This window comes from Lathyrus oleraceus, chromosome 6, assembly GCF_024323335.1.
Source record: "Lathyrus oleraceus cultivar Zhongwan6 chromosome 6, CAAS_Psat_ZW6_1.0, whole genome shotgun sequence".
NCBI classification, from domain to species: Eukaryota; Viridiplantae; Streptophyta; class Magnoliopsida; order Fabales; family Fabaceae; genus Lathyrus; species Lathyrus oleraceus.
The window spans coordinates 261,361,244-261,385,957 of record NC_066584.1 but is presented as its reverse complement, the minus strand read 5'-3'; the positions used below and the strand labels follow the sequence as shown (position 1 = coordinate 261,385,957).

The following is a 24,714-nucleotide window of genomic DNA, read 5'->3' as shown; positions in this document are numbered from 1 at the left end:
TTTTGAATCTCCAAACAGTGAGATTCAAACTCAATTTTCAAGTTGAAAATTCTCAGGTTTTCCTTTGAATTATGAGGGTTTGGATTTAGGGCAAAGCTGGCGCGCAAGGTGTGTTTGAATTGAGCTCTAAGGGCCTGTATTTATAGCATTTGAGAGTGATATTTGCACACTTGAAAAATTGCTAAATTTGGACATGGTGATGCACAAGCTTGCATGGGCATGTACAGGCCCATGAAGCAATCCAATTTGATCCATGTACAACTGTTCTGAAGTTCAAATGAGGCTTGGATGTCAAGGCAATGTGAAATGGGATTTTGAACATTTGATTTCTTCCAATGGTGCAGACCTGTTAAAGCCATGTGCAGCCCTAGCAAACTTTATCCAAAATGCATGAACTTGGGTTCTTTCGAAAGCTTAGATCAAGGGGAACAACTTTGATGTTGGACACTTTTTCATTTGGAACTTGGATCATGGTTAATTTTGAGGTGGAAGTTTGGAAATTTCAACATGTTGAAATTTTTTCTAAGTGTAAAGTCATATATCTCAATATTCCACCTTGCTTAACTTTTTATGTGAGCTTCAAATGAGAAACGTGTCTTCATCAAAGTTGTATATATTTCAAATACCTTCAAAGTGGTCACCAATTTCATGTCATTTGGATTTAGAATGATATAGTTATGAATCTTTGAAGTTGAGGAAAATCACTTGTTTAATGGTATATGGCAAAAATGACCTATAATGTATCCTTATATCACATGCTCATAAAAGTTGAATTAGCTCTAACTCCAAACATCAAAGTTTAAGTATACATCTTGAATTTGATTATACAACTTGTAAATCTTTCATCTCATAAAAATTGAGCAAGTTATGGGTTTGGGAAGTTAACTTTCAAATTAGGGTTTAGACAAAATGACCTATAATGTTTCAACATAGAAAATGATTTTCCAAGCAAAACTATCTCTAGGTCTCCACATGAAAATTGTTTGGAATGTCATTTAGAGTAAATTTGCATTTGGAATCATTTTCATATGGTGAAAATTGTAGGAGATAGGGTCTAGGGAGACCCAGTTTTGATCAGATGAATTCATCTGGCGAACCACCATCAACCAACTTGCTAACCTTCAATTCTATTGACTTTCTAGGCTCATGGAATATAATATATGCATATCATGATGAATTTTGAAGTTCCCCTTGAGAAATTTGATCAATTGGTGAGATATCTTGTTGGAGAAGTTACTTAAGATACCTAGTCAAACTAGGGTTTCCAAGGCAAATCACTTCCAAACTATTGAAGAATGCTTGATAAATATAACATGTAGAGATCATTGGGACTCATATATGATGCTTAGAGACATTGTGGGTCAATCATTGGTTGTTCTCTTAGTCATGAGGGTCTCAAACCCTAGATATAAACTTGATAGATCAATGAGGATCATGCCCTTCCTATAAAGAAATAGGCAAATGAAAAGACATATTTTTGGTATTTTGGTTAGTAAAATGATAATATACAAGTATGATATAGTCACATAGTGCTTGGTGATCTCTCCTAAAATAAACCCAATGAAAGAGGGGTAAGGAGGATGCCAATGCATGATCCCAAAGCTAATGCTTATGATGAGATTGCATGAGGGATCTTAGGGTCAAAATTGGGGTCTTACAGTTACGAAAAAACTTTTTAGTTTCTCCCACCTGTCTTGTGATCTCAGAGTCATCATTACTCTTTTCCCAACAACGTCTTTTAAGCCCATACCCAAATCTCTTTAATCATCACATTTCCTAGACCATAGGAGATCATGGGTTTAAGCATTAATTACCACCTCTTCAACGCATAATCCAGGAAAGACATGTGTCCCATTAGCTTGTCAACCATTAATGTTGATTTGAACCGTTTTTCCTTCAAAAGACGCTTATAAAAGACACATCTCATATCAATTCCATTTTTTACACTTTCCGAAATCTCCAAACACTCCAACTTTTCATCTTCTCAAACAACCTTCAAGCAAACCCATATATTCTCCTTTCCTTCAAAACTTAACAACAATGGCAACCTCAAGCAAAACCTCCAAGGACATAAGTAAAGCCGCCAAGGTGTCTGTCAAATCAAAAAACCCCAACAAGATTTCAGAACTACCTCTTATCGCTACATTACCTGGTCCGGTAACCGTGGGCAACCAACAATATATCCCAGAACCAAAAACTGAAGAACAACGCATGATTTACGCCTCTCAGGTAGTTATTTCCATTTTTGTTTCTGGTAAAAACCATGAATTATTTGGACCTCTGTCTGATTTAGATACTGGTTTTAGTAAGCTTAAGGAATACTTCCCTACTTATCACAAATGTAAACCCAGAGGGCAAGCCAAGAAAGTTAGGGTTGAACCAACCACTGGTGAAGAACCTAAAACAGACGAAACCATAGATTTAAGATTTATGAACAACGTCTTTAGGTTTTTTCATGCCACTCCCTCATTTAAAGACCCGACCTATTATATAGAATGGCTAAAAAAAATAGAGAAAGTCAAAGCTCAAACTTGGAAAGATATGGGGATTTATGATTTGATAATGTTGTCGAAAGTAGGCTTAGAGTATAGCTCATCTCTGTTAGTCGCTTCACTATACTTTTGGGATAACACACAATACACCTTCCACCTTCTATGTGGTATGATCACACCAACTCTCTTCGACCTAGCCGCTATCACAGGGATAAAACCTACTGGAAACACATACGACCTCCGATATTGATTATGAGGACACCATAGCCTTTTCCACCTCCAGGGCAGCATATTTGACCCATATTGCACACTACAATGACAAGGATACCGACACTGTTTCTGATGTGGAACGCATTTCCTTCTTAGCTTTATGGTTATCCCATTCCGTCTTCTGCTCGAAATCCCTACAAGTCGCCAAGAAGTACCTTACACTGGAGAACCAACTGCATACTGGACGTGACGTTTGTTTAAGCGAAATGATCCTAGCAAGTCTTTATGAATCACTGAGTGATGGAGTCACTCAACTAAAGAAATTGGAAGGAAAAGGAAACCTCCTTCTCTCTGGTCCCTTCTAGCTACTACAACTCTGGCTCAATGCCACTTTTGAGGCAAGTCTTCCCAACAGAGGCCTCGTTGACGAAGAAGTAAAGAATAGAGGGGTCGAAGGAATTCGATTGTCCTAACTAACCCCCAATGGATAAGGGCAAGATCTTCGACCAACCTTCATGTGTTATGTCATGATGTTCGCCAAACGCCATGTATTCACGCCGAGCATGGCCCCCTTCATAGCCAGGAAGTATGGTCCATAATGGTTCACAAGGACCTTTCCATCTCTTTCCAAAAAACAAGAGACATAGTTCTTCTGACTTGGGAGGCATTTTTGACTCCCAAAATCTTAACGCCTTCGATTAAAACCTTCAAATATCCAGGTCACTTGGATTGTGTATCATCCCAATCTTGTGGCTCAATAGTTTGGGTTAATTCAGGCTCTCCCAAAGTGCCTGTATGACAAAAAAGGAAGCCTTAGGCTCGATGGCCAAGAAAGGTACTCACATGCTCATCAAAGAAATTCAAGCATTCCAAAATTACTTTGAAACTACCTATAGGCTCGATGACCTTAGTTGAACCATCCGCGAAGCAGCTGTCACACTAAAGGAAAATTTTTCAAACAAAATGGAAACTTTAAAAATCCCTTCGTAAGTTCCTCATGAGAAACGCTACGAAATGGATTTCGAATTATTTCCTCCAAAATTTCCTTGACTACCAAATGCAGACTTTGGAGTGGCCCTTGCCCCTCCATTTCCAGACTGGTTTATCTATGGGGAATCCAGTAAAATCCTTCGACAACAGTCACAAAAAAAAGACCAGCGGGTGGTTGCGACTAAGCATACTTTAAAAAATTTCAAAGGGCATCTTCATATAGGGATCAAAGATGTTCGCATCGAATCAAACATATATGAAGGTGTGACATGGGAGGTTTTTTGAATTATACCCCTCTATTAGGATATTAACCCTTAGCTTATAATAACTACTCTATGTTGTTTTTATTTTAGCCACCAGGGTTCCACCCAAGAAGCCAATAATCAAAAGGCCAGTCGAAACGAAGACTGAGGGAGGCAGGAAACCCACAAAGGTACACCTCTGTCTTACCCATTACTCTTAGTAACATATAATGGTATTAATACTTCATTATTTTCATTTAGGTTACTTGAAAACCTCCTCTTACTCCATCACAAATCCAAACCAAAATAACATAAGTTCCTATTGTAGTAGATTCTGACGAAGATGACCTGTCACCTGTTCTCGACCTCACTTCCAGGAAAAGAAAACAACAGCCAAAAATCACGGAAACTTTGAGTCATCCTTAAACAAAAATTTCCAAGAAGAGACCTACTGCCCTAACTATTCAAGAGCCTACTCCTGAGGCTATGGCGAAGATAACAGCGGCTCAGAGAGAAAGTGACAACTCCAGCCCTGGGGTCGAAGGGAACAAGGTAAAAAACATACCTTACTTTGCCTTTATTAATTGATTTATTATCTTCTACCACTTATCTTTCGACTTTTGGTTTCAAGATGGTACAGGTACTACCGTGCGAACAACAACTGCAACTTCCTCCATACCAATTGATCGTTGTATTCGCAATTGCACGAATCACATTTGAGTAATATAAAAGAATATCAATCCCACAGAGACCAAAACGTCAATCTATCGATTACTAGTGTTACGATGTTTATCTAAGGCGATGCAAATGAGATATTGATGTCACAAAATAACAGTAAATAAAGAAAATAATAAATACAGTGCAGATAAAGACAGGCTTGAATGTATTTCACGTTAGTTAAACGATGTTTCGATTGTCTAAATAGAACTAATTATGGGGAAATATTTTTTACTCTTGAAAAGAATCATTTAATGGGAACTGTCGCTTTCACGTATTCAGAACCGAGTTTACCCTTAAATTAGGGCCTTTTATTGTCACTTATAAAAGGTGCGCAAAACGCTAAAGTAGTAAACCTATTTTTAAGAAATAAGACTCGTAAGCTTAGTTGAAAAGTGATTTTGATTTGGAAAGTTTTACCTAAGGAGTTTCCTGATTTTAAATCTATCAACACGTCCGAAAACAGTTTCAAAAATCGTTTTTCCTTAAAGTGATAAAAATTCCTAGTTACTAAGCCAGGGTGCTTTCGCACTCCTTGAGTAGTTAAAATTAACCAAGTTCGTTTTAGAAAACTCGAATTAAGAATCAAAACAGCCCCTAAAGCATTTCTACAGATGCAATATGTGAAACATATCTTTAACCGCGATCTTTACATTCTAACCTTTGAAAGATTTAGCCAGACATGGTAATACAAACAAACACAACGATATTGATCATGATGAAAAGTTGTTTTAGAATGTAAGGCGTAAAGCACAAGTAAAGCATGTAAAATAATTTAAAACGAGCAATAAAGATAATGGCAAGAAATTTAAATAAAGTAAAGACAATGACAGGAAATTAAATAAAGTATAGCATGACAAGAAATTAAATAAAGTAAAGCATAACAAGTAAAATAAAAATGCGATTAAATTAGAACCTGCTCCAAACGGAGGCTTTAGATCTGGTACAAGGAAGTAAATAGATCTTTGACTTTGAAAATGAAGACGACAACAAAATCAAAGTGCTCCAACTCAATCTCACTAAGGTGCGATAATCCTTCGACGTGACGGATTACCGCTTTTATAGATGATAATATAGTCGTAGTGTTGCAAACTAAGTTGGATAATTTGGAAATGAACTAGATCGACCTATTTATAGAGGAATTTAGCAGCATGCAAAGACCATGATGCCCTTCAACTTCTCCTTAGTGGGAACGTGAAATGCAAAGGTGGCGCCTGTCACCCCTTCATGGCGCCCTCCATGTGTGTGAATGGGAAAGTTCATGGGATCGTGGCGGTTTCCTCCGGGTTGAGGGCTGATGTGTCATGGTTTCTCCTATAGCGGCCGCCATGTGTACAATATTTGCCGAAAAACCCTAATTTTTGGTCTTTTTGCTTCGTTTCTTCTAAAAAGGTCCTGAAAGAGATAAATACCTAAAAACAACATAAAAGAGAGGATAACACAAGCAAACTGATAATAAAGACCTAATAAACATGTGAAATCTGAGTCAAAATCGCGGTGTGATTCAGTGTGATCAAATTCTCCCACACTTAAACCTTTGTTTGTCCTTAAGCAAAACTCTTTATAGCTTATGCAAGAAAAACAATATCAACCAGAGTTAATTCAAGGCAAAAAGGCTTATCAGTTCATTCAAGGAATATATCGATAGGTACTAACGAATCAAACCAAGGATATTGTAGTGACACTTCCCGCAAATGCGGTCATAGGCTTCGCTCCTATACAAATCAATCCACATCACCCCATCATATCTAGGCCTTCTTTTCGTCTTCTTCAAGTCCTTTTCATTCAGGTGCAATCACATTAAGCCCGTTATCCGTACATACTCATAGTAAGGTGACCGGTTAGTGATTATGATCTTAAGCATGAGGCTCTGGTACATAAGTTGGTGTAACCCCTTTATTTAACCCAATTTTGTAGTTGTGGGGGATTGGATCGTAATCCATCCTACCGAGTTCAACACCAGATACCTTTGAACCAACCAACAATAGGCATATTCTTATATATATTTTTTATTTTTCTTCTGCATGTTTCGCATATGGCTTTATTTTGCTGGGTTAAATGACCGTGTGAGAGTCACCTAGCCCGGAGTTTTCATACAACTAGAGAACAAAGCAGAAATTTTTATGATCATTCACTTATTTTCATCGGTCCCTTACGTAGAGCATGCTTAAGCCGGAGTTGACTACAAGGATAAATTACTTAAGGACTTATTTGAAACAAACATCAGGGCCACAATATATGGGGTATTGGGATCGACTCTTATTATCATGAAGCCTACAGTGTCAAGACGATATCGATTTTTAGAAAAAGTTTTCCCAAGTCTTCTACATCCTGTCATAAACCTGTCTTATAGCCTGAATATTAAAAATACACTATTTTATTTTCTCATAAATTTTTTGGTAAGGCTAAAGAAATGGGAGAAGTATGGATACGCCACACAGATGACTCGTCAAACGCATGTTATTTTATTGAAAAGGAAAGAAAACAACTAAAACACATAAAACATACTAAAAATAAAGGAAAGCGATAAAAGTCTCCTCCCACACTTAAACCGAACATTGTCCTCAATGTTTCGATATGAGATAGGGTAGGAGTAACCTGAAATAGAGAACTATGGCTGATCACTGGTACCGTCACCGCCTTGGTCAGGATGCCTGGGTCAACGACTCTTGCTACGAGTACTGAGACCTTCCTGCAGCTGCCTAGAGCGACCTAAGCGAGACCCCTGGTTGGCCTCGATAAGTGCGAAGTGACGCTCAGTAGCCTGTTGCTGGTGATGCTTCTCATTAGTGATCACAAGCAAGGACTCAGTGATAGTTCGATGTGCTTGCTCACTGCGCTGCTGGGAGGCTACCATAAAACTCATATTATTAGTCAATTGTTGGTTTATGGTATTCAGAAGGGCGTGACGCCTTTCCTCCCGAGCCAGGTGCTCGCGCCACATCTCCTCAGTGATGTAAAAACCGAGAGCGGTACCTGAAAAATGGTCAAAAGAAGAAGGTGCAGTGTGTGCAGGTGATGCAGTGTGTGTAGGAATATCATGAGCAGGGGACTGGTCGCGTCGGTCATACTCATCATCAGTCCCTTGCCCATCGTCCATAGGAACATTAGGTGGCAAAGGACCAGTAAAAGGAGGAACATTGAGATCGTACGTCCAGTTCCTTGCATGTTGCACATCTGTACACTAAGAGCAAGGTAAAACAACACTTGGTATAGCTACACCATGGATCATGAGGTTATAGCCGCCCGCTCTCCGCACTTTGCATAATTTCATATCCTAAATTATCTAACATATGAAAAATACTATGGCACGTCCCTAAAGTATACAAGTAGTCTTCGTCTACATACCTGGTGGCGAGAATTTCCCGTGATTGCAATTTTTGTAAAATTTTATTTTGACGCTCTCCGGGTTTCCCTTCGCGAAGGATGATGTTTTTGAAGTCCCTTCCGGCCATTGATGGTGAGTGAAGGTAAAAATGGGGTTTTATGGTAAGGAAGTGAAAATGGAGTTTTAGTGGGTTTTTGGTGGAGGAAATTTATGGGTGAAGTTTAGGAATGATAATGGTTTTGAGTTGGAATGATAAAGTTGGGATTTTTCGTGGACTTTGATGGAGTTGAAAGGAGGAGAAAATGGGTTTTGAGAGGTTGAGGAAGGTAAAAATGAAAGATTTAGGGATTTTGTCCCATTAAATCTACATACCTCATGGCGGCGGCCATGGCTTTGGATTTGGTGTTTGGGCGGGGCTGGTTCTTTGCTTCTTGGGCTACAATTTTTTCCTTATTTTGTAGAAATGGGGGTGTACATAGGCTTCCATGGTATGCTGTTTTTTTTATTAAGCTTGATAAATGACAAAATAAAATAAAATAAAATGGAAATAAAAACATAACAATAATGATGCATATATATATATATATATATATATATATATATATATATATATATATATATATATATATATATATATATATATATATATATATATATATATATATATAATATATATATATATATATATATATATATATATATATATATATATATATATATATATATATATATATATGAATAGTTAGTAATAAGTCACGGGTCGAGAGATCCTAGGAAAGGAAAAGCAATCATAAAGTCAAAAGGAAAATAAAAACAAGCATAAATAATAAATAATGAGAAATAGGTAAATCAAACGACATCTCTCGGTCGGTGATATCATCAGTGTCCAGGGAATAATGGAGTATCCTCAACTTTGGATCCTCGGAGCTCTGCAATCAGGTGTCTAAGGTCGGTGATCTAATTATTCAGTATATCCGCTTCAGTGGCGTGTGTGGCATCTGACACTTCGACCTGCAAAGCAATGTCAACGAGCTCCTGGCGGAGCTGAGCTATCTCCATACGAAGCTTAACCAGCTTAGAATGCATGCTTGGATTTTGAATATTTGGATTATTGGCGAGGACTTTGATTCTGGTAGGTGCGATTCTCTGCTCATCTACTATCTCGCCTTGGCCTTCTATGGCATAGGCCCAGTTGGCCTGATCATAAACATAAGTTACCTGAGGGTCCGGTAAAGTAAAGTAGTGGATAGCCTCACCCTCGATCAAGAGCCTGTATTGATTCGGGTGGAAGGAAGATCTCCTCATGAGGCCACGGTCTAGACATAAGTCAATATCCATCAAAGTATAGCTGCAGTAAGATGTTAGGTGAAATAGTCTTCTATCAAGTCCTAGGGCGAAGGCTATATGGGTTACCGTGCTTCCAACATGTATAGGACTCACAGCGGAGCGAGCATTAAGATAGAGACTCTCGATCAAAAAGGCTCTGCAAGCTACTGGGCGTGACTGAGTGGTACAGTACATGAAGAAAATCTCTTCAGCACTCACGTGAGTATCATCGTCACTCTTCCCCAGGAAGGTGTGGGCAATAATCATCTGAAAATATCTGAAAACAGGATTATGGATCTTGTTAGAGATTTGGGTGGAAGGGTCAGGGCTACCTCCTCATGTAATTTCACTCAAAAACTTCTCAACGTCTATACTCAGGAAATAGCTCATGGGGAGCTCAGATGAGGCATCATAAGCAGTCTGAAATCCAAGTAAGTCACCGAAACGCTTATGGTTGGAGGTGTATTCTGTTCCAAACTACCTGAAATTAATGTAGCCACCATCACTAGCGTGACCAACATAGGGCTCGTAGTTAAGCGAGCTTAAGAACTCCAAAGTGAGGTTCCTGTAAGTCACATGCATCACATCAGTATACTCATCCCATTGCAATAGATTGCACAAATGCCTGACACTAGGCTCAACGCCTAATGCCTCCATGCAGCTTGAATCAGGATATCTGGTGGGCAGCATTGGACGCTGGGAAAGCATGGCGTAGCGCTGCTGCTATACTGGGTCACGAAAGATCACTGGCATAGTGTCAAAATTCTCCATCCTGAAAAGTTAGGTTAAAAACAGAGGACACCTGAAATCGCAAACATTGCAATTGTTAGTCTAACCATATATATATATATATATATATATATATATATATATATATATATATAACATATGAAAATATAAATTGAAATAGTAAAAATGAAGTAAAGGAAAAAGAAATCATGGGTTGCCTCCCATGCAGCGCTTGTTTAACGTCGTTAGCTTGACGATTTGAACTTTATATATCAGAGGTAGGAACTAGAGGGTCGATCAGAGTATGGCCAGAACATTTTGTGGGGATGTCACCTCCTTGATATTGCTTCAATCTTTGTCCATTTACCACAAACGGATTACAGGAACTGTTCAGGATTTCAACTGCTCAAGACTTGAGGATTTTGGAAACCTTAAAGGGGCATATCCATCTCGAACGCAACTTACCTGGAAAAAGTCGTAATCTGGAATTGAAATGGAGAACAAAGTCGCCTATGTTAAAGTCCTTTTTCACAATCCTTTTTTTATGTCATGCTTTGGTTCTTTCTTTGTATATAATGGCATTCTCGGAAGCGTTCTGACGGAGTTCCTCCAATTTGTGGATATCGAGGATCGCTTCTCGCCAGATGCTAGGTAATCAAAATTCAGGGTCTTGATGGCCCAATATGCTTTGTGCTTGAGTTCAAAAGGTAAGTGGCATGACTTCCCGTAGACTAACTGGTATGGTGTAGTTCCAATAGGGGTTTTGTAAGTAGTTATGTAAGCCCACAATGCTTCTGTTAGCTTTTCAGACCAATCTTTTCTAGATATTAAAATAGTTTTTTCCAAGATTTGCTTAATCTCTCTGTTTGATACTTCCACTTGACCATTAGTTTAGGGATGATATGGTGTTGCTACTCTATGTTTTACTCCATACTTTCTTAAGAGTTTATCGAATATCCTGGATATAAAATGTGATCCACCATCACTTATGACAAGTCGTGGTACTCCAAATCTGGGGAAGATATTATTTTTAAACATCTTGATGACTACAATTGTGTCGTTAGTGGGTGAGGCTATAACTTCTATCCATTTGGACCCATAGTCGACGGCTACCAAAATATACTTATTTCCCATCGAATATGGAAAAGGTCCCATGAAATCCATACCCCAAACGTCAAATAATTCCACTTCTTGGATGTTCTTCAAAGGTATTTCGTCGCATCTTGAGATGTTTCCAGCGTGCTAGCATCGGTCACATTGGACAATATAAGTATGGACATCACGCCATAGTGTTGGCAAATAAAGACCGGCTTGAAGGATCTTAGCGTATGTCTTGGATGTGCTTGAATGTCCACTATAGGGTGAAGAGTGACAATGCTCTATGATATTTCTAACTTCTTCTTCCGGGACGCAACGTCGAAAGATGTTATCTGTTCCTCTTTTAAAATGGAGTGGTTCATCCCAATAGAAATGTCTTACATCTTTAAAGAACTTCTTATTTTGTTGATAATTGAGGTCAGGTGGTATGATATCAGCGGCTAGATAATTCACAAAATCAGCGTGCCATGGTACTCTGCTAATCTCTGAAACTGTTCCAAAGTTGTCTTTATTAGGTTCAAGGGGAACGGTATCTAACTTAGCTATCAATCTGTCATAGGTGAAATCATCATTTATAGGTAAATGGTCTGGCTTCAAATGCTCTAGTATGGAAAGATGGTCAGCAATTACGTTTTCTGTCCCTTTTTTGTCTCGAATATCTAAGTCGAACTCTTGTAGTAAAAGGATCCATCTGAGCAATCTAGGTTTCACATCCTTTTTGCTTAGAAGGTAACGGATAGTTGCATGGTCTGTATAGACTATAATCTTAGATCCCACAAGATAAGACCTAAATTTATCAATTGCGAAAACTACAACTAGGAGTTCCTTCTCTGTTGTCGTATAATTGAGTTGAGCGACATCTAGGGTTCTACTAGCGTAATATATAACATGTAATTTATTATTTTTTCTTTGTCCTAAAACAGCTCCTACAGCGAAATCGCTAGCATCACACATTATTTCAAAAGGTTGAGTCCAATCCGGAGTTTGTAAAATGGGTGCTGAAATTAGCGCTTGTTTTAACTGATTAAAGGCTTCGATACATTTTTCATTGAAAATGAATTCAACGTCTTTCATCAGAAGGCCGGTCAGAGGTTTTGTTATTTTAGAGAAATCTTTTATAAAGCGTCGGTAAAAACCGGCGTGTCCAAGAAAACTTCGGACTTCTCTAACAGTCTTAGGAGGGTTAAGATTTTCTATCACTTCTATCTTTGCTTTGTCGACCTCAATGCCTCTTTCAGATATTATATGTCCTAACACTATGCCTTCTTTAACCATAAAGTGGCACTTCTCCCAATTTAATACAAGGTTAACTTCTACGCACCTTTCTAGGATTTTCTCAAGATTAATGAGGCAATTCTCAAAGTCAAACCCACATACCGAGAAATCATCCATGAATACTTCCATAATTCCGTCGAGATAATCTGTGAAGATTGACATCATACAACATTGGAAAGTAGTTGGCGCATTGCAGAGTCCAAACGACATTCGTCTGTAAGAAAATGTTCCGTAAGGACAGGTGAAGGTTGTTTTCTCTTGATCCTCAGGGTGTATGGGTATTTGGAAAAATCCAGAATATTCATCAAGATAACAAAAGTAAGAGTGTCTGGCAAAACGCTCAAGCATTTGATCTATGAATTGAAGGGGGAAATGGCCTTTCCTAGTTGCCTTATTGAGTTTCCTATAGTTTATGCACATACGCCATCCACCTTCTATAGGTTTAGCCACATGCTCGCCCTTCTCGTTCTGCATGACTATGATGCCTCCCTTTTTGGGTACCATATGTACAGGACTTACCCATTTACCATCGGAGATCTGATAGATTATACCAGCTTCTAGAAATTTTAGGACTTCCTTCTTTACTACCTCACTTATTACAGGGTTGATTCTTCTTTGATGTTCTCTGGAAGGTTTTGAATCCTCCTCTAGCGAGATCCAGTGCATACACACAGATGGGCTTATACCTTTTAAATCAGAGATGTTGTATCCTAAGGTAGAGGGGTATCTTCGTAAAACATTCAAGAGTTGATTTGTCTCGTCTTGGTTTAAGTTGACACTAACTATTACTGGGAGATTCATTTCTTTATCCAAAAACTCGTATCTCAGGTTCTTGGGCAGTTCCTTAAGTCCTTGAGCTTGTTTTTAAGAGTTTGGTGAAAGGTCAGGAGTAAGGGTCAAACATTCGTTAGTGTGAGGTTCCGTTTCCTTTAGCTCTTCACCCTTTTCATTCGGGTTTGGAAATGGTTCGATCTTAGGTTCTTCTTGATCAAATTCCCTTATGCATTCATCTATGATATCAATCACGTAACATGCGTCTCCTAGGATTGGTGCCATCAGGAACTTTGAAAGAATAAACTTTATCTTTTCATCTCCTACTTCGAAAGTTAATTTTCCTCTTTTAACATCTATTATGGCCCCGGTTGTTGATAAAAATGGTCTACCTAAAAGGATAAGGATATCGTCGTCTTCCTTGATATCCATGACCACAAAGTCTGTCGGGATATAAAGTTGACCATCCTAATGGGGATGTCTTCTAATATGCCTACGGGACACTTAACAGATCTATCGACTAATTGGAGGGACATCTTAGTCGGTTGTAAATCTCCTAAGTTTAACTTTTTACACACAGCTAAGGGCATTAAACTCACACTATCACCTAAGTCTAGGAAAGCTTTGTCGATCACATGAATCCCTAGAATGCAAGGTATAGAAAAACTCCCAGGGTCTTTCTCCTTCTTAGCAAGTTTATTCTTGGAAATAAAGTTGCATTCCAAGGGTTTGGGATCGTCAAGCCTACGCTTGTTGGTTAAGATGTCTTTGAGAAATTTGGCGTAAGATGGAATTTGGGTGATGGTTTCGGTGAAAGGAATCTCTACATGAAGCTTCTATATCACTTTTATAAACATTTGGTATTGGTTATTGATTTTGGTTTGTTTAAGTCTTTGCGGATATGGGATTGGTGGTTTGTACGGGGGTGGTGGTTTGTAAGTTTCCCCTTGGCTTCTCCTTCTTGGTCAGTTTGTTTTTCGGGTTCCACCGGTTCCTCTCCTTGGTTGGTAGGTATATTTTCTTTAGAAGCTTTAGACTCGCTCATTGCTGGGTTACGAGGCCCTTCGTAAGCAGCCCCACTTCGTAATGCGATAGCGTTAGCTTGCCCTCGAGGGTTGAGTTGAGGTTGTCCAGGGAATTGTCCTCCAGGTGCAGTTTGTGGGGCTTGGTTTTGATGCTCGTTCAGTTCCCCATTGGTAATGGTTTTGGGCCATATCCTCAATTAGGTCATAAGCTTCAGGGTAAGATTTATTCATCAACGCACCACCAGCGGCAGCGTCGATGCTCATCTTTGTGTTATAATGGAGTCCATTGTAGAAGGTATGAACGATCAACCATTGTTCTAGGCCATGGTGTGTACAGATTCTTAACAACTCTTTATATCTCTCTCAAGCTTCAAAAAGTGATTCTTCTTGGTTTTAAGTAAATCTAGTTATTTGGTTTCGAAGAACAACAGTCTTACTAGGGGGGAAATATCTAGCAAGGAATACTCTCCTAAGGTTTTCCCATGTAGTTATTGAGTTAGCTGGAAGTGAATCTAACCATGAACGTGCTCTATCCCTTACGGAGAAAGGAAATTATCTTAAACGAATCGCATCAGGTGAAGCACCGTTGGATTTAAAGGTGTCGGCCAGTTGGATAAAGACTTTTAAATGTTGATTTGGGTTCTTAGTAGCGAGACCCGCAAATTGGTTCTGTTGCACTAGTTGCAATAAAATTGGTTTTAGTTCGAAATTGTTGGTAGGAATGAGGGGGTTTACTATACTAGAACTAAGTTCCTCGTTAGAGGGTTGGGCAAATTCCTTAAGAGGTCTCCGGTCGCGATTCTCGGCCATAACTTTCTTAATTCGGATGAGTAAGAGGCGTGTACGAGTGTAACGTTCGGGTTCCGCTAAAGGATATACTAAATTTCCGGTACTACGGGTTCTTCGCATTTACCGGCTAATAATGCCTTAGTCTAGATGATGTAACAATAGGGTACGAAAGTTGACGAAGTTGGTCCCCGACAACGGCGCCAAAAACTTGATCGCTGTATTCGCAAGTGCATGAATCGCGTTAGAGTAATATAAAAGAATATTGATCCCACAGAGACCAAATCGTCAATCTATCGATTACTATTGTTACGATGTTTATCTAAGGCGGTACAAATGAGATATTGATGTCACAAAATAACAGTAAATAAAGAAAATAATAAATACTGTGCAGATAAAGACAGACTTGAATGTATTTCACATTATTTAAACGATGTTTCAATTGTCTAAATAAAACTACTTATGGGGCAATATTTTCTACTCTTGAAAAGAATCCATTTAACGAGAAGTATCGCTTTCGCGTATTCAAAACCGAGTTTACCCTTAAATTAAGGCCTTTTATTGTCACTTATAAAAGGTGCGCAGAACGCTAAAGTAGTAAACCTATTTTTAAGAAATAAGACTCACAAGCTTAGTTGAAAAGTGATTTTGATTCAGAAAGTTTTACCTAAGGAGTTTCCTGATTTTAAATCTATCAACGCGTCTGAAAACAGTTTCAAAAATCATTTTTCCTTAAAGTGATAAAAATCCCTAGTTACTAAGCCAGGGTGCTTTTGCACTCCTTGAGTAGTTAAAATTAACCAAGTTTGTTTTAGAAAACTCGAATTAAGAATCAAAACAGCCCCTAAAGCATTTCTATAGATGCAATATGTGAAACATCTCTTTAACCGCTATCCTTACATTCTAACCTTTGAAAGATTTATCCAGACATGGTAATACAAACAAACACAACGATATTGATCATAAGTTATTTTAGAATGTAAGGTGTAAAGGACAAGTAAAGCGTGTAAAATAATTTAAAACGAGCAATAAAGATAATGGAGAGAAATTTAAATAAAGTAAAGACAATGACATGAAATTAAATAAAGTAAAGCATGACAAGAAATTAAATAAAGTAAAGCATAGCAAGTAAAATAAAAGTGCGATTAAATTAGAACATGCTCCAAACGGAGGCTTTAGATCTGGTACAAGGAAGTAAATAGACCTTTGACTTTGAAAATAAAGACGACAACAAAATCAAAGTGCTCCAACTCAATCTCACTAAGGTGAGATAACCCCTCGATGTGACGGATTACCGCTTTTACATATGATAATATAGTCTTAGTGTTGCAAACTAAGTTGGATGATTTGGAAATGAACTAGAATGACCTATTTATAGAGGAATTCAGCAGCATGCAAAGACCATGATGCCCTTCAACTTCTCCTTAGTGGGAACGCGAAATGCAAACGTGGCGTCCGCCATGTTTGTGAATGGGAAAGTTCATGGGATCGTGGCGGTTTCCTCCAGGTTGAGGGTTGATGTGTCATGACTTCTCCTATAGCGGCCGCCATGCATAACACCATGTGTACAATATTTGCCGAAAAACCCTAATTTTTGGTCTTTTTGCTTCGTTTCTTCTAAAAAGGTCCCGAAAGAGCTAAATACCTGAAAATAACATAATAGAGAGTATAACACAAGCAAAATGATAATAAAGACCTAATAAACATGTGAAATCTGAGTCAAAAACATGGTGTGATTCAATGTGATCACCAATTTCCATAGCACATGTCTTCAACAACGTTGGAGAACCTACCTATCGACCATCATAAGAGAAAAGCTCCATGAGTGAAATCAATCAACCCATTCCTGGTGAGCTTGAAACTTTGCCACCAAAAAACACTACCCGACATTCACATACCAGTGATTCTGATCACGAAGCTAATTCAAGCGAAGAAGACCAAACTAGAGTGAACAAGGATACTATGGTGGTGGATGAAGAGGTTCAAGCTGGGGATAACCCCAAAAATGGTTTGCCTAACGTCAAAGACACAGTCCATGCCAACCAAGAGGGTAACGATGGTGAAGATGTGGCAATGGGGGAGGACAACGAAGAAAACCAGACCCCACTCAACGCTGGTCATGATGGAAATGATGGTGATGATGATGGAGACTCCAAAGAAGAGGATAACAATGGTGATGGGAACTAGGGCATAGTCGAAGGACAGACTCAGAGTCAAACTCTTGCCACTCCAACAGTTGTGGCTATTCCTGAAGGCAGAGTTTTGACAGGAAGCACTGAGGGTTTTTCTTCAGAATAACTAGCAACTCTGAAACGAAACCAACCTCTTGAATACCTAAAAGCTATGCTAAGCAGTAGGGAAAGCTCATCTGAGAAAAACCTTAGCACTACTACGACATCTGATGACCAACCTTCGAGTACACCCGCAGATGAAGTGCTCTCGAAAATCAAGGAAAATATCTTTAAAGGTGATTTATTCCTGCTCTTACTACCCCAGATAACCAAGGAGATCAAACAAAAAGTTGGTTCTAGAGCAACCGCTTGGAATGCTACCACTGAGTCTACCAACAAGGCCATTGAACTGTAACAAACGAAACAGAAGAACAAAGAGGAGATCGAAGGCCACGACCGCGACATTACTTCATGGCGAAAATAGATGAGGGAACTGCAAGCTAAAATCTCAGAAGCCAAAAAGCGCAAGAACGAACTTATGAAGTTTGATGATGCTTTGATGGCTAAAGAAATAGGTTTTGGTATGGAGCTCTTCGAAAAAGCACACAAACTTGATTCAAATCTCATAATTCTCCGGTCAAACGGTCCTTATGTGAGAAACGCCTGGAACTTCTCAAGACAAAATACCTCCACATAAAGGCTAATCTTCCTTTTTAGTTTTAATCTAATTTTCCATTTTCCTATTGATAAATTTTATCTGTAATGGATATTAGCCCTTTGGGCCTTTGAAGCGAATTTAAGCCATTTTGGCACCCTTTACCATATTGGCTTTGTTTAACTTACATCCAATTACTCATTTATTATTTTTATTTCTTGGAGTGTTGACTTATATATTTTAAAATATATTCCATTTAGTCTCAAGATTATTTTGTCTTTGCTAAGTTCCTCAATCTCATAGGCACCGTTAGAGAATACTTGTAAAATTTGAAAAGGGCCTTCCCACTTGAGAGACCACTTTGCTAGGGCCCTATCCTTTCGATCCATTAGAAGGACAACTTTCCAGACCAAGTCTTCAGGAGAAAATGTCTTAATTTTAACCTTCTTATTATAAGAGTTCTCTACTCTTTTCTTCTTCCTTTTTAATAATTCCAAGGCATTTAGTCTCTCTTCATCTAGATCGACTAGCTCATCCAACATCATGTTTCAATATGATTCTGATGGAATTTAATGATGCCTCTAAATTCTTGTGGATTATATATAAATTTCTACTGGAAAAGCTACATCATGACCAAAGGTCAGTCGAAAAGGGTTCGAATTAGTGGCTTCCTTGGGAGAGGTCCGACATGCCCACAAAATCTGATCTAAAGTTTTGTGCTAATTTATAGGTTTATTCCCCACACACTTATTAATCAAACCAATATGAAGTTGCCCTTTTAAATTGTCTAGATTATATAATAATTCAACTTCTAATCGCTGATGAAGATACGGTGAAAATTGGTAAACAACCGTTGATCTTCCAAATTACTAAATTTGGTTACTTACAGAATCGATCAGATTAATCCTAGGGCATGTGCTAATTATTTGTTAAAGTGAATTCTAATGAACATAAACACTTCGACATTGTTTATAATAATAATAATAATTCATGAAAATACTCAAGAAAGACAAACAACATAAAGTAAAGAGAATTTTGTAAAAACGAAGATAAATGGAAACAAAGATAAATCCTTTAAATAAAGAGATAGTTCTGGAAATAAAAGATGAAATTGAATTACTTCAAAGTAAATGACAATGGTGTAAATCAAACGTGCATCTCTTAATTTACTATTTCTTTACACATGATTATTTGGTAAATTTTATAAATTTTGTACAAACTTCAAACACACACGATCCTTGCACTAAGACCTTTTATTTGTACTAATCGAATTAACCGCTTCTAACGGCCTTTCTACCATATCGAGATAAATGGCGCTTTGCATGGATGTAACTATCCACTATGATCCACGTGTATCTTCAATAATTAGATAAGAACAAGAGTTCCCTCCTTTATTTGAATTTGAATCTCTCGTCGAACACGCCTTCAAACACTAAAAATATTTCTAAGTCCTTGTAGCATCCTAACCCTCTCATCAAAGCATCTTCGATTAGAACTCCCAATATCTGATCTAGTTGAAATATCTTCACAGGAAACTCCATTTCTTAATTCAAATAAGGGCGTCAGAATTAGGATCTAACATATATGCTTAGTGTTATAAAATGAGTTATTTCGAATCATATCGGCTGGTTCGAAGATAATGTAAGGAGAGTGGTTGAAAACGTTGAGAAAACGTGTTTTGGAAGAATAAGTGGCTTCCAGGAGGCCCTATTTGTAAAAATATTAGCAAACTTTTTTAGAGATTAGTGGCTGAGATGAACATGTTAGGGTGGAATCTTGACAATGGTGATTGGAAGTGGCGTTGACGCCTTTTTTCCTGGGAGGAGAGAAGGTTTTGGAGTGTTGTGCCTTGCTAATTAATATTGGTTTGCATGTTATTATGTGTGATAAATGGACTTAGAGCTTGATCCTGACAAATGTTACTTAGTCAAAGGAACATATTAACAAATAAACTTTTATTCTTTTACAAGTGTCTTTATTTGTCTAGAGACTTTTAACAATTGGCTTTCAACAAATGATAATTTAGTTTGGTATGGAATTTGAGACCAAAATTTGTTGGTCTGCTTAAGGGATTGTGGCAGGTCAGAAGAAAATGATAATAATTTTTCTTTGAGTATGATTTCTTTAAACATGTGTACTTAGTTACAGTTGAATGAATAAACGTCTCTTATGTTCTTCACAATCACATATGCAATTATGCAATCAATTATGTGGGTCTCACTTATTTAGTTAAAATACTAGAAAATGAATTTGTATGATTTGATTGATATGTAATTAATGTATCTCGAAGGAAATATATATCAGATCATTTGTAAAAAAGATGTTATCACTAGACTATATGTCAGATAAAGTTAAAATCCTTCTTTGGAGTGGTTAAAAGCTAAGTTTTTTTTCTTTGAAATGAATTCATGGTAGTTTAATTCAGCGGTGTATCTAGATTTGATGGTTTTATGTAATTTTTCTTCATTGGTATTCTTGTATGTGTTTTTTATTCTATGAACAAATGTATTCTATCTTAAGTCCACCTTGAATCTTGGATTTTTAAATGTTTTTTAATTTGAAAACTTAAACTTACGAAATAATAAATCATTTATTTAAATATTATGAGTTAAAATAATCATTTCAATAACCCACATGTATAGGATGATAAACAGACATGTCAGGCATGCTATAAAATAGTACAAAATGATGAAAGTAGAAGGTGCATGTTCGATACCTTGCATCAATTCGCCAAAAATAATAGATTAAACCTATAATGCATTGTCAAGTTTGGGGGCATATTTCTCTATTTGAGTCCGTCGTTTAGAAAACAAGACGAAAGACGAAATATAATGGTTGAAGTAGAAAACGTTAATTCAAAATTTTGACTCATCCCACTAAAAATTTAGACAAAAAGCCCAACCCATTATGTCACCCTTACACCGTCACACCACTTATTAAAATTTCATTTAAGAAAGTTAAAAATCATTAAAAAAATGTTTTTCATAAAATAAATCCGTATATTTTGTACTAAAAACTAGGTATATTTTATATCATTAATTAGTGAGAATTATGTTCCTAATCACAAACGCACCACACCCAAAATTTCAATGTCAAAATCGAGTTCATCCTCCTACGAGAAGTATGAGGTAAGAAAAAGAAACCCAAATCGTTTGTAATAAGCTCTTGGAGCTTGCTTGAGCTCATACAAATATTTCCACAAACGACAAACATGATGAGTATGATTTGGATCTTTAGATCCCAAAGTTTGATGCATATACACTGCTTCTTTGAGTTCACCATGTATAAAAGCATTCTTGACGTCTTGTAGCGGTAAATTCATGACCATTAAGCTATGGATAAACTTAACGTCAATAAAACCAGAGTCGCCACCATGCTTTTATTGCTTCCAAAAGAAAATGGAAAAGTATGAACAAAACCCAAAGATAAGAAGTTTCCAAATCAAAACTAATAAAATGCCATAGATTACAGGTAAGGGGGTTGGTTACACAGAGGGAAGGTGTTAACACCCAAAGTGTCCTAGGTACTCCTAGGGAGCTCTTTTTTATGTGTATATGTGTTTTGGTATAAAAAAGATGTTTGCAATAGATAGAGTGTGGGGATGAGAAAAGAATTCATTAATTATATTTTTGTGTTTGACAAGACCTTCGGACTTGTGCCTACGTACTAATATAAAAATGAGAGATCAAAACCTCGTAGTTTGTGGTATCAATTTCAAAATGAGTGGATTGCTTTTAATCAAAATATAAGTTTTAAAGAGGCACAAAAGGCCGAAAAAGGGTTTGAATGAGTGTTAGTTCTTTTTGTCTTTTGAAATTTTAAGTCAATATGATTAGATTCATTTACAAGTTTGATTAAGAAAAGAGTTTAAAAATGCAATGGTATAAGGCCAAAGTTTCTAATTTGCAATAAAGTCTAAGTTTTGAAATCACAAGCAAATAAAGTTTTTGAAAAGAGGGAGAGATTTTGAAATTTAAGAAGTGGGAGAAGATGAAGAGACTAAACCTAAGCATAAAATTAAAAGTTAAGAGTTGAAAAGATCTGACAAATGTGATGCAATCCAACAGACAAAAATGTCATATAGAAAACCCATTTTTCCTTTGGACTTTGAATCAAGAAATATCAACAAGAAATTAGCAATATGGAGAGAAAGGCATCAAATAAATATACCCACATCCAAGCAAGCAACTTCATAGCTAGCAGTCTTCTTGTCTTCCCACGTATCAGATGACATACTCCTTGATTTAGCTCAGAATAAAGCATTAGACACAGGTTCAAAGTAACAGTTACATCAAGATCATATAGCAGATGAATTCACGTGGATCCAAATAATTGCATCAGATGAAAGCTCAAATCACAATAACTTGGTCTCAGAAATATTGGCATTGGCCAAGTCCTTTTGCATAGGGAATGTTGCCTAATTCTAAGTCCAAAAGCTCAGATCAAATCCAACAGTCCACACAAACATTTTTTAGGTTTTTTTGTTGCTTATTAAGTATTTTAAGGTCCTAAGACCATAAACACAAACAAAATTCACAAACAAATATATACAATCACAATATATGGCTCCAATGAGCAAAGTGAAAATGACATAAACATAAACAAGTTAAATGATATGTAAATGACAAATGAAATGGTAAATGACTTGAGTTTAAATTGCATAAAGTAAATGACTTGAAAATAAAAGCAAGAATAATAAAAGTTAGTCAAATGTTAGTTGATTAGATGTTAGTGGAGTTTTGCTTTTCAATTGATTAAGTCATTCTTTGGAGAACACTCAACCCTCTATTCACAAGCATGAATCCTTGAACCAAGACATCTTCCAAAGGAAGGAAAAAAGGCCAAGTTTCCACACAATACCATGAAAGGGGGGAGACTTACAATCTCACTTACTAGAATGTTATGCCTTTTAGGGTCGAAATTTAGCTCTATGTTAAGCAATCGTAATTGGACTTATGTAGAAGTCACAACTATCTGAGGCCGGACAATAGAAATTTTGGTGTTAATGCATGTAGATATGGTATAATGAACCATACTCTTAAAACATACCACACACAAAAAGAAAAAAGATCAAAAGATGGACCTATCTCATCCATACTTGTATTGGTTCATCTACACAAAGTTATTGATGAATCAATTAGCCTTAGGATATTAAGACTTCATTGGTCAATGGAAAGGATGAGAGAGAATGGGATTGAAGATGAAGGGGGATAGGAGATGAGAGAAACACAAATTGGTCATGGGAGGAATTTTATCAAATTAAAATCATTCATTCATTTTGGGAGATGAAATGTACATTTCATCAATCCCCTAAATCCAATGATTTTAGATCAACAAAAGTCAAATCAACCTTGACCAAGGCCCAAACACATAGTCAAACTTCACAAGTCAATAAAAATGGCTCAACACAATTTCTATACAATTAATCAACTAAAAATCAAATTAAAAATGCATTTAAATTAAATTTAGTTTGGTCAAAACCTAAAACCTCTTCAAAACACCAAATAAATAGCCAAGAGATTTATCATAGGTCAAACAAGGTCAAAGGACCTTAGACAAAAAATTTCATAATTTTTAAAAAGTCAGAAGTATTTTTAAACAATTAAAAATATGCACAAAAACAATTAATTCATGAAAAATATCAAAATTAATCCAAAAAATAATTTTAATTTAGAAAATGAAAGAGAAAAATATTTAAAGATTTTTGGTGAAAGTCCCATATTTTTCGGATTAAAAATGAAATTAATATGAATTGATCAAAATAAATGGATTAAACATAAAAATAAAAAATTCAAAAAAACGAGGGTCATCAGATCTCACTCATTAATTGAGGTGGCATATCTGATGGCCAGAAGCGCGCATTTCACAAGTACTTGAGTCAAACGCACTGCAGGCTTGGTAATCAAAAGCAAGGGACGAGATTAAAACATTTCAAATAGATCATGTGGCTGAGATTTGTGACAACACATCACTGGAGCTAGGACTCCGGTCTTCTTCTCCGGTGGACCTCACCAGACTGGTCCACCATCAACCATCACCAAAATGAAAAAACAAGGACATGGTTTAAAGAAAAAATGCTCAGGAGCTCGAATCTGACCTCAATTTTCTTAAATTCCAAGTATATAAAAAGATACAGGGATTTGAATTTTTGAGGATCATGAACTGAGTTGCTTCGATTTGACCTCAAAACAACTCAATCTTCTTGCCTACATTGATAGGACTTCAGACAACCAAAAATCACAAAGAATGGTGAAGAATTGCGGGAGAATCGAAGAGAAAAAAATTCTAAAATTTCACCTTCAATGGAGCTTCAAACTTGCACGATCTTGATTCCAATTGTGCTTGGCCTTGCTTCAGGACCTTTTTGGAAGTGATTAGGATCAAGAAAAGGTTTGTACTCTTGGAGTTTCAATCTCAAAACATATGGAGATTAGAAACTCGAGTTTCAAAGAAAACCTTCAAGATTATCCTTCAATGGTGAGGGTTTGGGATTGCAGGTTCAAATCTTGGGCATGAGGTCTTTAATTTGGAGCAATGAGGGTCTTATTTATAGCCAATAAGATTCATTTCCACACACTTCCAAATTTGGCCAAAATGAGAAATTCCCTTTGCATGCTTACATGAGCGTGTGATAGGCCTATCAAGTGATGTAATCAGGTCCAAAAATGAGTGAGGATCATGCTGAAATCATGTTGTTAGGCCATAATCGTGTATGAAAAATGGAAGTGAAAATCATCCAAATGGTTCTTCATAATGCACCAATGTGCAAGTCCTTCATCCTTTGGCCAAATGAGATGATCTTGGACTTTTTGGAAAGGTGAGATCAAGGGGAACAACTTTTATTTTGAACATTTATTTATTTTAATCTTGGATCATGATGAATTTTGAGGTGGAAGTTT

At 37.0% G+C, this 24,714-nt stretch overlaps 1 non-coding gene across 1 annotated transcript; it reads left to right on the top strand.

Annotated features, from left to right (window-relative positions):
- The first annotated feature begins 14,522 nt into the window (after nucleotides 1-14,522).
- On the top strand, nucleotides 14,523-14,629 carry LOC127099292 (small nucleolar RNA R71). The gene has a single exon (XR_007793814.1). It is a non-coding gene; the product is annotated as a small nucleolar RNA R71 (small nucleolar RNA).
- The last annotated feature ends 10,085 nt before the right edge of the window (nucleotides 14,630-24,714 follow it).